Source organism: Protopterus annectens, chromosome 3.part0 (genome assembly GCF_019279795.1).
Source record: "Protopterus annectens isolate FY-2018-M chromosome 3.part0, PAN1.0, whole genome shotgun sequence".
Taxonomy (NCBI): Eukaryota; Metazoa; Chordata; order Ceratodontiformes; family Protopteridae; genus Protopterus; species Protopterus annectens.
In genome coordinates, this window is record NC_056731.1 from 559,108,381 (window position 1) to 559,121,950 (window position 13,570).

Genomic DNA, 13,570 nt, shown 5'->3' on the forward strand with positions numbered 1-13,570 from the left:
TTTTACAAACGTATATTCTTTCCCTTAGTCCGTCTCCCTCCTAGAAAATGATACAATTCCAAGAAGGAGGTCTCTTTCCTTAGCCATCCTGAGAAGATCCTCCCGGAATGTCTCCCATACCAAAACTAGAAGGTTCTCCTTTGTCTGCATCACATCACACAGTGTAATAGCCAAAGAGGACATGTTTGACCCTAGCCCATACTGCAAGCAAAGCTACAACACAGGGATTCAAATAAACCAGTAAGTGATCTAAGAACCAGTAATGGGCACTGCAAAGTCACCCATAATCAGCTGATGCACTGACTGAACCCTTGCTGACGGCAGAGGCTCGTGCTTTAACTGTTTTTTCTCTTTTTAAGTATACTGGGAGAAGGGATAGCAAGACCAGTGACAAGTGGAGTACCACAGGGTTCAGTCCTAGGTCCTCTCCTGTTTGGTATCTACTTCTCTGAAGTACAGGCTAACACAGAAGATCTTTGACTAACAATGTTCGCAGATGACTGCAAACTAGGAGCCATAATCAAATCTCCTAACAATGTGGACATCCTACAAAAGGGCCTCACTGAGACAGATGCCTGGTGTTAAAGCCATGGCCTCAAGCTCAATGCCAAAAAGTGCATTGTCATCCCTTTTGGTAAAAGCTCTGTACCCATGAACTACCACATAGGCGGTAGTCTACTTAACACCAAAAGTGTGATAAGAGACCTTGGGACACAGGTGGACAGTAGTCTCTCCTTTGATAATCACATTGCCACAGTAGTCAGGAAATCCTTCTACATGGCACACCTCATCACAAAAGGTTTCTCATCCAGGAAAAAAGAGGTCATTGTTCCCCTCTACTCATCACTCATTAGACCCATTATAGAGTAGCAGTGGATACAACTATCAGGATACACCACGAGAAGTCCAGTTAGTGCAAAAAAATATGTTTAATTTATGATTTTTATGATATTAGGATTTTTGTATATTGATAGGCTGCCTTCCATTGAATAACAACTTATTATACTTATTAGTAGTAAGACAGTATGCAGACCATGATTCAACCATGTTATATATTTGACGGTCTTCTGAAATCATTTTGTCCTGTTTTGCTTTGTCTCTTATAGCGTGAGTAATATGCATAACATAACGTTATGATACGTTTATGTTTGGTGCATCTCAGCTCAACATTTTGCTGATTACAATTAATATATGCTGGAAAAGTCGCAAGTGATATGCTAATACTCACTGGTTTTGTACAATATATAAACAATGCAAGTGGTTTAGATAGACTTGTTTTTATATGTGTAGGTTAGTTCTTGATATAATTATTTTTTAGATATGTTTTAGATAGTTTTAATGTTTTAATTGATATATGCACTTTAGTTCCTTATGATTCTGTTGCAAAGAAAAAAGGTGTCACGGACTATATGGCTTTAAACTTTGATAGATGTTATGCTTTCAATCAGTTAATTAGATGCTTGACTGTTGACTTAATGACTATTATACACTATATAAAGAGCGAAACAACATATAAGTAGATCTGATGAAGCGTGCATGGTGCACGCGAAAGCGCTCATCTCTGTTTATTTTATATTTTTGTTGGAATAAAGAAGATTTTTTTGCACTAACTGGACTTCTCGTGGTGTATCCCGATAGTTGTATCCACTGCTACATTTGGTTTACTTATTTGCTGCAGGATACTTTGGGAGTGTTAGCGGTAATATTTTATTAACCCATTATAGAGTACAACGCCCCTTTTGGTATGTACCTCACAAGACATCTACAACAAATGGAAAGGCCACAGAAATACCTCACAAAGATGATTACCGGCCTCAAACAGATGCCCTACACAGACTGTCTCAAAAAACTCCAGCTTTACTCCGTCGCATATTGGCTACTCAGAGGCGATCTCTGCCTAACATACAAAGCTATGCCAAATCCAGAGCTGTTGGACATGTTCCACGTAAAGAAATCCCAATCCCTCCAAGCTACATGCTCTAGGGACCTAAACCTTGTCACCACAATAAACAGAACATGCTGGAGGGATAGATTCCTATCTCAGAGACTTGCCATACTCTGGAACAAACTACCTATCTATATCAAACAAAGCTCCTCATTAGCACTCTTCAAGAAAAAATCTTGATGATTGGATGGGAGATAGGAAATTCACCCCGGGGATCACTTCTGTGGCTCTGCTTGATAGGGGCACAGGAAAATAATTTTCTTGCGTGGCAAAAGCCAGGGTACTGTTTGGCTAGGTTTATATAGGCCCTAGGGCCAATAGCCTAGTACCTACCTATAAACCTATGAACCAAAGTATTTCTGCCGTAGCCAGGCAGGAATCATGATTTCCAGCAAGCTGTGCTGGACAGAGTCAGTAAAAAAGCAAGCTGTTACTTAGTGCACACAAACACTCAAAAAGCCCCAAATTTCCAAACACAATAAAGTACATAAGCACCACAAAAAAAAAATCCCCTGTTAGACACAGATACCTTCTCCAAAGGGAACTACTACAAAAGTCTGTCAGGTAAGTAGTCACAAAGTATATACAAGCTCCAACACAACATGAAATTTCTGCCCCTAAACTATACTTCACAGCTCTCCAAAATGCAAGTAAATTAAACAAAAATCTAATTAATTAGATAAACCTAAAAAAGCAAGCTAAAAACCTAACAGCAATTCCCAGAACTGAAACAGTAGATTTCAATGAATAACTTCCAACATTACTAAAAAGCTGGTCATTCCTAAAGAGACATACTGTTATTCTGTCAAAACATTTATTAAATATTTTAAATATATTAAATATTTTTATGTATAAATGTGGAAGGGTTTCCCAAAAAGGACTTTTTGGTTAAAAAAGAAGCCTTAGGCCAAATGCTGTTCCTGAGACACATCAGAAATGCAAATGCACGAGGCACCAAGAATGTTTTAAAGATCTGTACTAACTGGCTGCTTATATGGTACCCTCCAAAAAAGCTTAGCCTATAGGCAGCCAGAGTGACGGTGTATATACGTGTGTGTGTGTGGGGGGGAGGGGGGGGGGACGGCCAGTTACTGTATCACAGTGGCAGGAATAACCCATGATAAGCTACTACAGCAGTGGGAATGACACACATAACAATAGTTTCTCTTAGCCTTTTCAGAAGTGTTCAAACACCTGGAAGGAAAGCCAGGTATGTGACAGAAAAAGCTCTCTGAAATGCTGGATTACCTAACTGTAAACAAGAGGCCATTTCACGATTTTCCATAAGACTGCTCAAATAAATAAATTCAAATAAGATATTAAGGTTAAAAAAAAAAAAAAAAAAAAAAAAAAAAAAAAAACAGTCAGGAATGCCATCCTACCCCCCTCCCCCTGTCCCCTTAAAGGATTTTACTGCACTTGAATTTTGAGTCACAAGGCAGCAGCACTATGCCATCAATGCTCCTCACACTGGGTACAGCAATAGTAAAGTTGCCTTGGCTGGTGAAATAGATATTTTTTTTTAACTTTTGGTTTAATGACACTTTAGGATAGGTGGAAACTTCATACAGTGACAGTCTGCAAAAACTAAACTCTCTGAAGTATTTCATTTGCTAACTTTACTTAAAAATCCATATGTTAGTCTCCCTAAGGGAGTTTACAATAGAAAACACATGGACTACTAATACAATATTTGGGTACAAAACGCACACAGTATTCCAGTGGACTGTGCTCCTTTTGAGAGAGTATGCCACCTCTGATTGTGAAGTCATCACATAAATATAGAAGCAACATTACTTCATGACAGATATTGCCCCTACAATCCTTATTAATAATCATTCAGAAGTGATCATATAAAATACAGTTGTGTACACTTACCATAAATGCAGATGTTAGAGTGCATTCACTGTTGCAGTCATCACACTTGAGTTATCTGCCTGCGGGTAGCCCTCAGTCAGCCCGAATACCAGAGACTTAGTATTTCTGCATCTGATGCTGTCGCTTCAGGACTGACGTCAGGTTGTCAGGAGTATAAAAACAGGCAGCCGATGCCATTACATTAGTTTTTCTTGCCCCAAATGTCAGAAGCCCCCCCAAATAGGGAGCTAGGTTATGGTGGGGAAAACACCACCAGTAAAAAGTAAATACCAATACCCCAGAAGGGGAGGAGAGAGAGAAAAACAGGAGGCTGGAGGGAGGGAAACCAGGACTGCAACACTAAATACACTCTACATTTATGGTAAATGTACACAACTGTACTATATTCTTCGTGTTTCACTGTTGCAGTCATCACACTTGGGTGGATTCCCAAAGTTGAACACGGGTGGAGGCAGTCAAGAAACGTTAGGGCTGGCTAGTATGCCTTGCAAGACTGCTGTAGCAAATCCTGCCCTGGATTTGGAAAAGATAGGCAGGTGGTAATGCTTGGTGAAGGTGTGTACAGAACTCCAGGTAGCAGCCTTCAGGATGTCCCTGGTAGGGACTCCCCTGAGAAATGTTGTAGAGGTAGATGTTGCCCTAGTGGAATGTGTTCTGACCCCCTGAGGGGTTGGTTTCCCATGGTGCTTGTAGCAGAAATGGATGCAGTGTGCTATCCATTTGGAAATAGTTTGTTTTGAAATGGCCTTGCCCTATGCCCCTGTTGCAAAGCTGACTAGTAGCTGGTGAGATTTTCTGAACGGCTTAGTCCTATCAAGATAGAATCTGAGCTGTCTGTGCATGTCCAAGGAGTGCAGGATCCTTTCCCCTTTATTTTGAGGATTAGGGAAGAAAGTTGGCAAATGGATAGATTGACTGAAAGCCACACTGGACACCACTTTAGGCATAAAGGAAGGGTTAGTCCTGAGGGAAGCCCTGTCAGCATGGAAAATAATGAAGGGTTCCACAGCCATCAGTGCTTGTAGCTCAGACACTCTTCTAGCTGAAGTGATGGCTAGAAGCAATGCTGTTTTCCAAGAGAAGAATTTTAACTCTGCTGATGCAGCAGGTTCAAGGGGGGGGGGTGAGCTTTTCCAGTACAAAGTTAAGGTCCCAAGCAGGGGTGGGTGCTCTCCTTGGTAGCCTTAAGTTGTTTGCCCCTCGCAGGAACTGTTTGATAAGAGGGTGCAAGAAGAGAGGTGGCTCAGTGCTGTAATGAGCAGAAATGGCTGAGGAAGTATCTTAATGGAGAAGGACAGGCCTTTGTGGAATAGATCTGCTAAGTAATCCAGGGTAAGAGGCAGACAGGGCAGTGCTGTGTCCTCTCCTTTAGATTGAATCCATGAGCAGAACCTTTTCCACTTATCAGCATAGGATTTTCTTGTACTGGGGTCTACTGGCTTCAAGAATGACATCCAGCACCTGTTTGCTTAAGGTCACTGGGGGAGAATTCAAGAAATAAGCCAGGCTGCAAGATTTAGGGTTTGCAGTTGTGGATGCAGAATCTGTCCCTCCTGCTGAGAGAGGAGGGTTGCAGTTTGGTGTAGGTGCCAGGGTGGCACCGATGTCAGGCTGCGCAGGAGTGGGTACCAGTGCTGGTGTGGCCAATCCAGGGCAATCAGAATTGTCCTTGGTCTGTCCTGTTTATCTAGAGTAATACTCTTGAGAAAGGAGGGGCACAGGGGGAAAAGGCATAGATTGAGAGATTTACCCACTGAAAAGATAGGGCATCCATTTTCCAGGCCCTGCTGTGAGGATTCCTGGTGCAGAATTTGCTGAGCTGGTGGTTGTAGGGGGAGGCAAAGAGATCCACCTCTGGAGTCCCCCATTTCTGGGTCAGGAGGTTGAAGGTGCTGTGCTCCAGTTGCCACTCTTGTGGGTCTAGGAGATTTCTGCTTAAGTCGTCTGCCAGTAAGTTTTGTTTGCCTGGCAGGAACTGAGCTGGCAGATGGACTTGAATGTCCAAGGCAGTGTTCCACAGGGCCATGGCTAGCCTGCAGAGTGGATAGGAATGGGTCCCCCTCCTGCTTGTTGATGTACCACATTAACTGTGATGGTCTGTTTTTATTAGCAGTTGTCCTGAAAAGATTAGGGATCTGAAAGCTGTCAGGGCATTCTGTACAGCTAGCATCTCTTTTTGGTTGATGTGCAGATGAATTTGACTTGGGCTCCAGTGGCCCTGAATACATATTCTGTCTATGTGTGCCCCCCAGGCATAGTCTAATACGTCTGTGGTTAGGGCCTGGGTGGCTTGGGGTTGAGTAAATGGCAGTCCCTTGCTGTGGCTGCATGTGTCTGCCCACCAGAGGAACTCTGTCCTTAGACAGGGTATGATAAGTACCACCGGAGTTTCCTCATATGCAGTCTTGCATATGGAATCAGCAGTGTACATGAGGCCATGAACCCTAGGGCTTGCAGTATTTTTCTTGCAGATAGCTGGGTTCTGGTGTCCATTTGTTTGAAGAAGTCTGTCAGATAGACTTGTTTTTCTGAGGTGAGGGATGTCATATGGGAAGTTGTGTCCAAGCTTGCTCCCAGGAATACAATCTTTTGACTGGGTACCAGTTTTGATTTATTTTCTTTGATGGTGTACCCCAAGGACGTGAGAAGGTTTTTCACAGATGTCACGTGCTGCAACAGCAATTCCTGACTGTCCACCTGAATCAGGCAGTCATCCAAGTACAGGTAAATTTGGATATTTCTCTGCCTGCAGTATGCAATGGCTGGAAGCAGGCATTTTGTGAATACTCTGGGTGCAGTAGATAAGCCAAAGGGAAGTGCAGAGAACTGATAATGCATAGACCCTGCCCTGAAATGTAGATACTTCCTGCATGATTTCCTTGTGGGGATATACAGATAGGCTTCTTTTAAGTCTAGAGTGACTAACCAGGCATCCTTGGCTAGCATAGGAAAAAGCTGTTACAGGGTAAGCATTTTGAATTTTGGTGCCACCAGGAAGGTGTTGAGAATGGAAAGATCCAGGATTGGGTGCCAAGAGCTCTCTTTGTTGGGTGCCAAGAGCCCTCTTTCCTGGGTACCAGGAAGAGTCTGGAGTAAAATCCTTGACCCCTCTGTTCTAATGGAACCAGCTGAATAGTTCTGATATTGAGCAGGGAAAGTACTTGCTTTTGATCCTCAGCCCACTGGTTTGGAGGAAGGTCTGGAAGCCCGCTTGGGGTTGGCAGTGAATAGAAATAAAATTTGTACCCCTGGGATACAATGTTGAGGACCCAATGGTCCTGAGTGATGGACATCCAGTTTTTTGCATGAAGGACAAGTTTTCCTCCTAAGGGCACAAGCAACTGGGCAGGGCTGGGGAGTGGAGTAAAGAAGTCACTGTGAGCTTTTTCTGTAAGGAGGTGGCTTAACACTCCCTGCTTTAGGAATGGGGACACTCCATTGCTTAGATCTCTGCATACCCTGAGACTGAAGTCTGGATGGTCTGTTTCCCCTGGGTCTGATTTGAGAAGGCCTGGAAGGGGCTGGAAAGGACCAGTGCTTGGAAGGGCAATGCCTACTGAATCTAGGGGGTTGCACTTGTAAGGATTCTTTAACAGTCTGCATAGACTTAGCTTTTTCTTCCATCTTTTTAAGAACCTCTTCTGCTTTGGTGCCAAACAGGTCCTTATTCAAAGGAGCATCTAGTAACTTTGATTTGACATGATCTGGCAAGGTCTGCTCCTTCAGCCAAGCATGTCAGTACAGAGCCAGTGACAGCTGCCCGACAAGATGCTTCTAGGGCATCAAAGCCACACTGCAAAGTATGCTTGCTGACTAGGCTTTCAGAGTGCATAAGCTCCTGCAATTCTTTATTTTCTGCACAGTCTGAAAAGGTTGCCACTTTCTGTTTAGTAAGTTCCATAATATGTTGCTGGTACTTCAGCATGTGAAACTGACAATTCAATGCCCTAACAGCAAGAGCTGCAGAGGTATATACCTTCTTACCCCATCTTTCCAAAGCTCTGGAATCCCTGTCCGAAGGGGTGGGATTCTTAAGTGTCAGGAGTAAGACAGATTCCATAAAAACATCATCCACAACATCCAGGACAGGGGGTATTGCTAAGGGCCTGTGTTGAGGCAGCTCTAGAAATTCTCTGCGTCCCTTTTTGGACTGAAGACAGTCTTGGCATTCCCAGTGGAAATGCTCTCATAAGGTATGCAAGGTTTCACCAAAAGAAAAATTCTCTGGAGGGGAGACAGAGGGAATGGATTCCTCTGCATCTGAATCCTCAAACAGATAAGGGTATGTCTTCATAATCAGAAATTTCAGAGTCATCGGACTCCTGGTCTGTAGAAGCTGAAGGGGACTTGACTCTGTCTCTTTGCAAGGGAAGGCCGACTTCCCCTAATCAGCATAATAAGGTCTTCAGCCATTCTGAGCATTTGTTTCTGTGGCATGGGAGCAGGTGCATGCGCTTTGGACTTCGGTTTTCTAGGCGTAGTGCGTACTCTGGGCCTAAGAAACTTGGTAGTTTTGGGTAAAAAAAAAAGAAGTCGGTTTGAGTCGAACATCGGTTGAGCGAATAACTCCCTCAGAAGCCGATGCTTGCTCAGTGGCTCCGGACCTATCCAAGGTAGAGACATCAGCACGTTCCATAGTTGATGAAGAGTCTCGTGGCATACCGGACTCCAAATGGGTCTCAGTAGAGGCCTGCAAATCCACTGAAGCAGGCATCAGGGGCTGCGAAAGCGCCTCACTGAGTACTGGCGGACTGTTGACTAGCTTCGTGGAAGAGTCGTCAGTTTTGGACCTATGCGGTCTGTCTCTGTCTTTATCTTTATGTTTTTTCAGAATATCGGTATTCGGATGGCTTACCGAAGCCATTTCAGAATACGGAGATCGAGAGCGAAAGAATTTAGCGACAAAGAGAGCCTGACAATGAATGGTTCGGGCATTAAATAAGGCACAAAACCAACAAGTGTGAGACATCATGGGCTGGGCCTAAACAGGTGACACAGTAAGAATGAAAATCTCTGAGGTATTTGCTTTCCACAGGCAAGACAATTGCTAACTTTTTCTGACTTCGGTTAGAGCAAGATAAAAGGATCCTTATGGGGTACTTAGCTTTAGAAGACTTCAAGATTATTAAATTCGTGAACGAAAATTCAGGTAGCGGCCGACCAGCACTTGTGAACTGCTTCGGCTTCGGGCTCCTCGGCAGCATCTGACGCAGAAATACTAAGTCTCTGGTATTCGGGCCGACTGAGGGCTACCTGCAGGCAGATAACACAAGTGTGATGACTGCAACAGTGAAACATGAAGAGCAACTGCTATTTTCCTTCATACATCACCCACACCCACAAAACAATACCACATCCTGCATACTTCTGTTTTGCATTTTCTTATTAATGAAACATAACTACCACAGTAATGTAATTCAACTTACTGCAGTCAGATGCATGCACTTCCCTCAACAAGTCAAATCATTTTTACACCACAATGATTATGCAATGGCCCTGTGTTTTCATGTACACCATGCCTCCTCGCCACTACCATAGAAGATATTCACCTTCTATGTATACATCTCTGGCATTTGTATGTGAGGAGAGTAAAAGAAAAAGACTACAGCAATTTAGTTCAGCTTGTTGGTCCTGGACATGTGAAGATGCTCACTTCTCCCAAGTCAGCTATATCGATGACTGTTTTTTTATGAATCATGTAATTTTCCTAGGCTTTCATATACAGAATGCCTCCCACTAAAAAAAAGGTAGCCAGCTTTAGTGCACATTTTTGATATGTGATTGTGACAATACTGAAAAATACAGCGTTTTCAGTAATGAATGTTAGTTTCTTATTCATAGAAACATATACTGTCTAGCCAGCTTGCATAACGTGTCCTATGTCTGCACACAGATCTTGCCTCTCTAACCCCTCCACCCCAAAAAATATAGCACTTTGTTTTGTATCCTCCTCTAATGTTAGGTTGTAATGACAGTGAAAGAAAAATTACTACAGTAATATATTTCAACATGTAGATCAACGACACTGTACACTGTCCCCACCCGCCTACCAGACCACATCAATGATCACTTTACTGTAGTCGCACTAACTACCTTTGCTTTTACCCACAGTCTGCACTCCCCCAGCAAATAACTACTTCTGGCAATAACAAGAAATGCTAGATCACCAAAAGTGTGTCGGCATTTTGAGCTGGGGGCACCACATCCCACAATGGTTGCTGTAAAATTACATTTGAATAAATAAATACAACAGTGTATACTGTTACCACTGCCCACATATCTATCTTCCTCCCATAAAAAGTGAAAGAACAAATAATCATTAAATGACACTTGTAGATTAAATCTTCTTTAAAGTGACCAGTTATACAGATCTTTATAACAAAGGATAAAAAACTGCTTACTAAAATTGTCATATAAAACTGGAATATTTTTTTTAAAAACAAGAACTTGTCACAATTTAAAAACACTGCTTAATGATTTACAGCTTTCTATATTCTGACGACAAACGTTTATTACTAGCATTTCACCTCTAGTTTTGTTATGCTCAGGCATAACCCTGATAGTTTTTGTCAAAACTTGTTCTATAAAACATTAGTGCTGTTCAACTTAAGTAGCTATATACAGGCATAGAAATAGAAATAGCATCTCTCAGTTAACTAAACTTGTGTGTGACTTGCTGTTCTCTGCCCAAGTACTGCTATCTGCATTTTATTATGGATTGGAATTATTCAAGGTTTGTTTAGTTTCACTTTTACCTTTACTTCTATATCACATTTTGCTTTGTTTTAACTTTTTTGCTCTTTTTGCAGTTTTAAGAGGTCTTGGCTAGGGTCAGTTAGAAAAGAATCCTTTGGCAACTCAAATAAAATCCAGCTAAGTAGTTGGAGAAGCTGGGAAATAGCATTCCTCGGTTAATTGCAAATTGTTAGAAAAGAATCATTTTGCAGACGGTGAATACAATCCAGCTAATTTGTGGGAACAGCTGAAAAATAGCATTCCTCAGTTAACTAGAAGTATTCAGTGTCATCTTCAGCTATAGTGCTGTGTGCCTTGTTCTTCTCTGCCCAAGTATTGCTGATCTCTGCATTTTATTATGGATTGGCGTTATTCATTTAAGGCTTGGTTACTTCCATTATTTTTTTTTATTTTTACTTTTATACTGCATTTTGATTTGTTTTAGTTTTTTTTCCTTCTTTTTGGGGTTTTTAAGAGGCCTTGGCTGGGGTCAGTTAAAAATAATTATTTTGCAGACACTGAATAAAATCCAGGTAATTTGTCTGAGGAACTGAGAAATAGCATTACTCAGTTAACTACAAGTTTGTGTGACTTGCTGTTCTCTGCCCAAGTATTGATGATCTCTGTCTACATTTTATTATGGACTGGAGTCATTCATTTAATGTTTGATTACTCTAATACTACATTTTGTTTTCTTTTAGTGTTTTGTTCTTTCTGAAGTTTTAAGAGGTCAGGGCTAGGGTCAGCTAGAAACGAATTCTTTTGCAGGCAGTGAATAAAATCCAGCTAATTAGTGGGAGTAGCTGAGAAATAGCATCCCTCAGTTAACTTCAAGTATTTAGTTGCATCTTTTGATGTAGTGCTGTTTGACCTGGCGATCTCCACCTATGTATTGTTAATCTCTGCATGCATTTGATTTTGGATTGGATTGGTTAATTCCATTTTTCTTATCTTTACTCTTGTACTACATTTTGTTTTCTTTTATTTTTTTTGTCCCTTTTGGAGTTTTAAGAGGTCTTGGCTAGAGTCAGTTAGAAAATTATTTTGAAGACAGTGAATAAAATCCAGCTAATTAGTGTGAGAAGCCGAGACACAGCATTCCTCAGTTAACTACAGGTATTTAGTGGCATCTTTAGCAGCTGTGCTATGCGACTTCCTGTTTTCAAGCACTGCCAATCTCTGTCTCCATTTGATTTTGGATTGGATGTAATCATTTAAGGTTTGGTTACTTCCACTTTTTATCTTTACTCTTTATACTGCATTTTGTTTTGTTCTTTTTGAAGTTTTAAGAGATCATGGCTAGGGGTCAGTTAGAGAAGACTTATTTTGCAGATAACGAATAAAATTCTGCTAATTAGTGGGAGTAGCTGAGAAATAGCATCTCTCAGTTAACTAAGTATTTAGTTGCATCTTTTGATGTAGTGCTGTGTGACTTGGTGTTCTCCACCTATGTATTCTTGATCTCTGCATGCATTTCATTTTGGATTGGAAATATTCATTTAAGGTTTGGTTACTTCCATTTTTCTTATCTTTACTCTTTTTTTAATTCTTTTTGGAGTTTTAAGAGGTCTTGGCTAGGGTCAGTTAGAAAATTAGTTAGAAGAGAATTCTTTTGCAAGCAGCAAATAAAATCCAACTAATTTGTGGGAGGAGCTGAGAAACAGCATTCCTCAGTTAACTCTGCATTTATATTGCTGATTTCTGTCTGCATTTGATTTTCCCCTCCTACCTGTCCTACTTATGTTGTGCTTTTAAACTTGCTGGCTTTTGAGTTTGAGTTGCCGGCCCCTACTATAAATCTGACTTCAGAGACCCCTTCCAGCTCCATGTCATCAGCTCATTCTACTGAGCACTAAGAGATTAACTGGGAAGCCCCCCCCCCCCCCCCATAGTCTCAAACTTGAATTATCTTCTGCTTCCTACCGCCCCATTTACATAAAAAACTGCAATCTATTCAGCTGCTTTTACTGTATTAGTGCTTATTTCTACTTTATTTAGCTTTTTGCTGCACTTTCTTAAAGTGTTCAGTTGCATTTAATCTACTGCATTTACACCTGCTTGTTAGTAGCTTGATTACATTGTTAACTGTTATTCTAAGTCTCTTATTTCCTTTTTTTAAACACTTGGGCTCCAAACTAGTTATCTTACATTAGGAAGGTTTGTGGTCTACAGTCTTGTGCAGGAGAGGTAGCAAACACCCCCTTGAGTTGGGGATTGTTAGTTGAAGGCTTACTGGTGCCTGTTATTTTAAAAGTGTCTTTGTTCCAGCTTAAGCACTTGGGCTCCAAACCAGTTATTTTACATTAAGAAGTTTTTTTTGGTCTGCACTTTTGTGGAAGTAATGGGTAGCCTCCACCCTTCTGAGCTGGGAATTCCTGGTGAAGGCTTACTGTACCATTGACTGGCTAGAGAGTTAGCTGGTTTAAATTTTTAATTTCTGTGCCCAAGTCATTTGGTGACATTTAAAGTCCACACTACTTGAGAAGAAGTGTGTGACGATTGGGGAGAGGTGGGCGAAGGCTGCCAGCCTAGTCAAATATAATTTGATACATAATTCTATCAACTGCATAAATAAATGTAAAATACAGATTTGTTTTCTTGAGTGTAAAAGAATACTGTGAAATGTGGAACTGCAAAATATCTGACAACATTGCACTCTACTGGCCCAGTGAAGCATGTTGTGACCCTTTCATGTTTTACAAGTCGGCTCCAGTGCGTCTGGATGAAGGTTTCATGCCCATTGTTTTAAGGCTAAAGTTTATGACCAGAATTTACATGTGGAAGGTGCTTTATTGCTCTGATTTCTGCTAATGTGTATATGTGAAACGCCTTATATTGTTGTAGTTTACTGAACAGGTGTTAGCTTGCTAAATAATGCAGTTTGTGGCCTGAGAAAACCTAAGTGTCAAAATTATGTAATTTCAGAGGGCCTCAGCAGAGCTGTTGCTTAGTGTTTAAAAACTATTGTTCAGTGAGAGACTGAGAGTATTTTGACTTGGGACTTCTAACTCA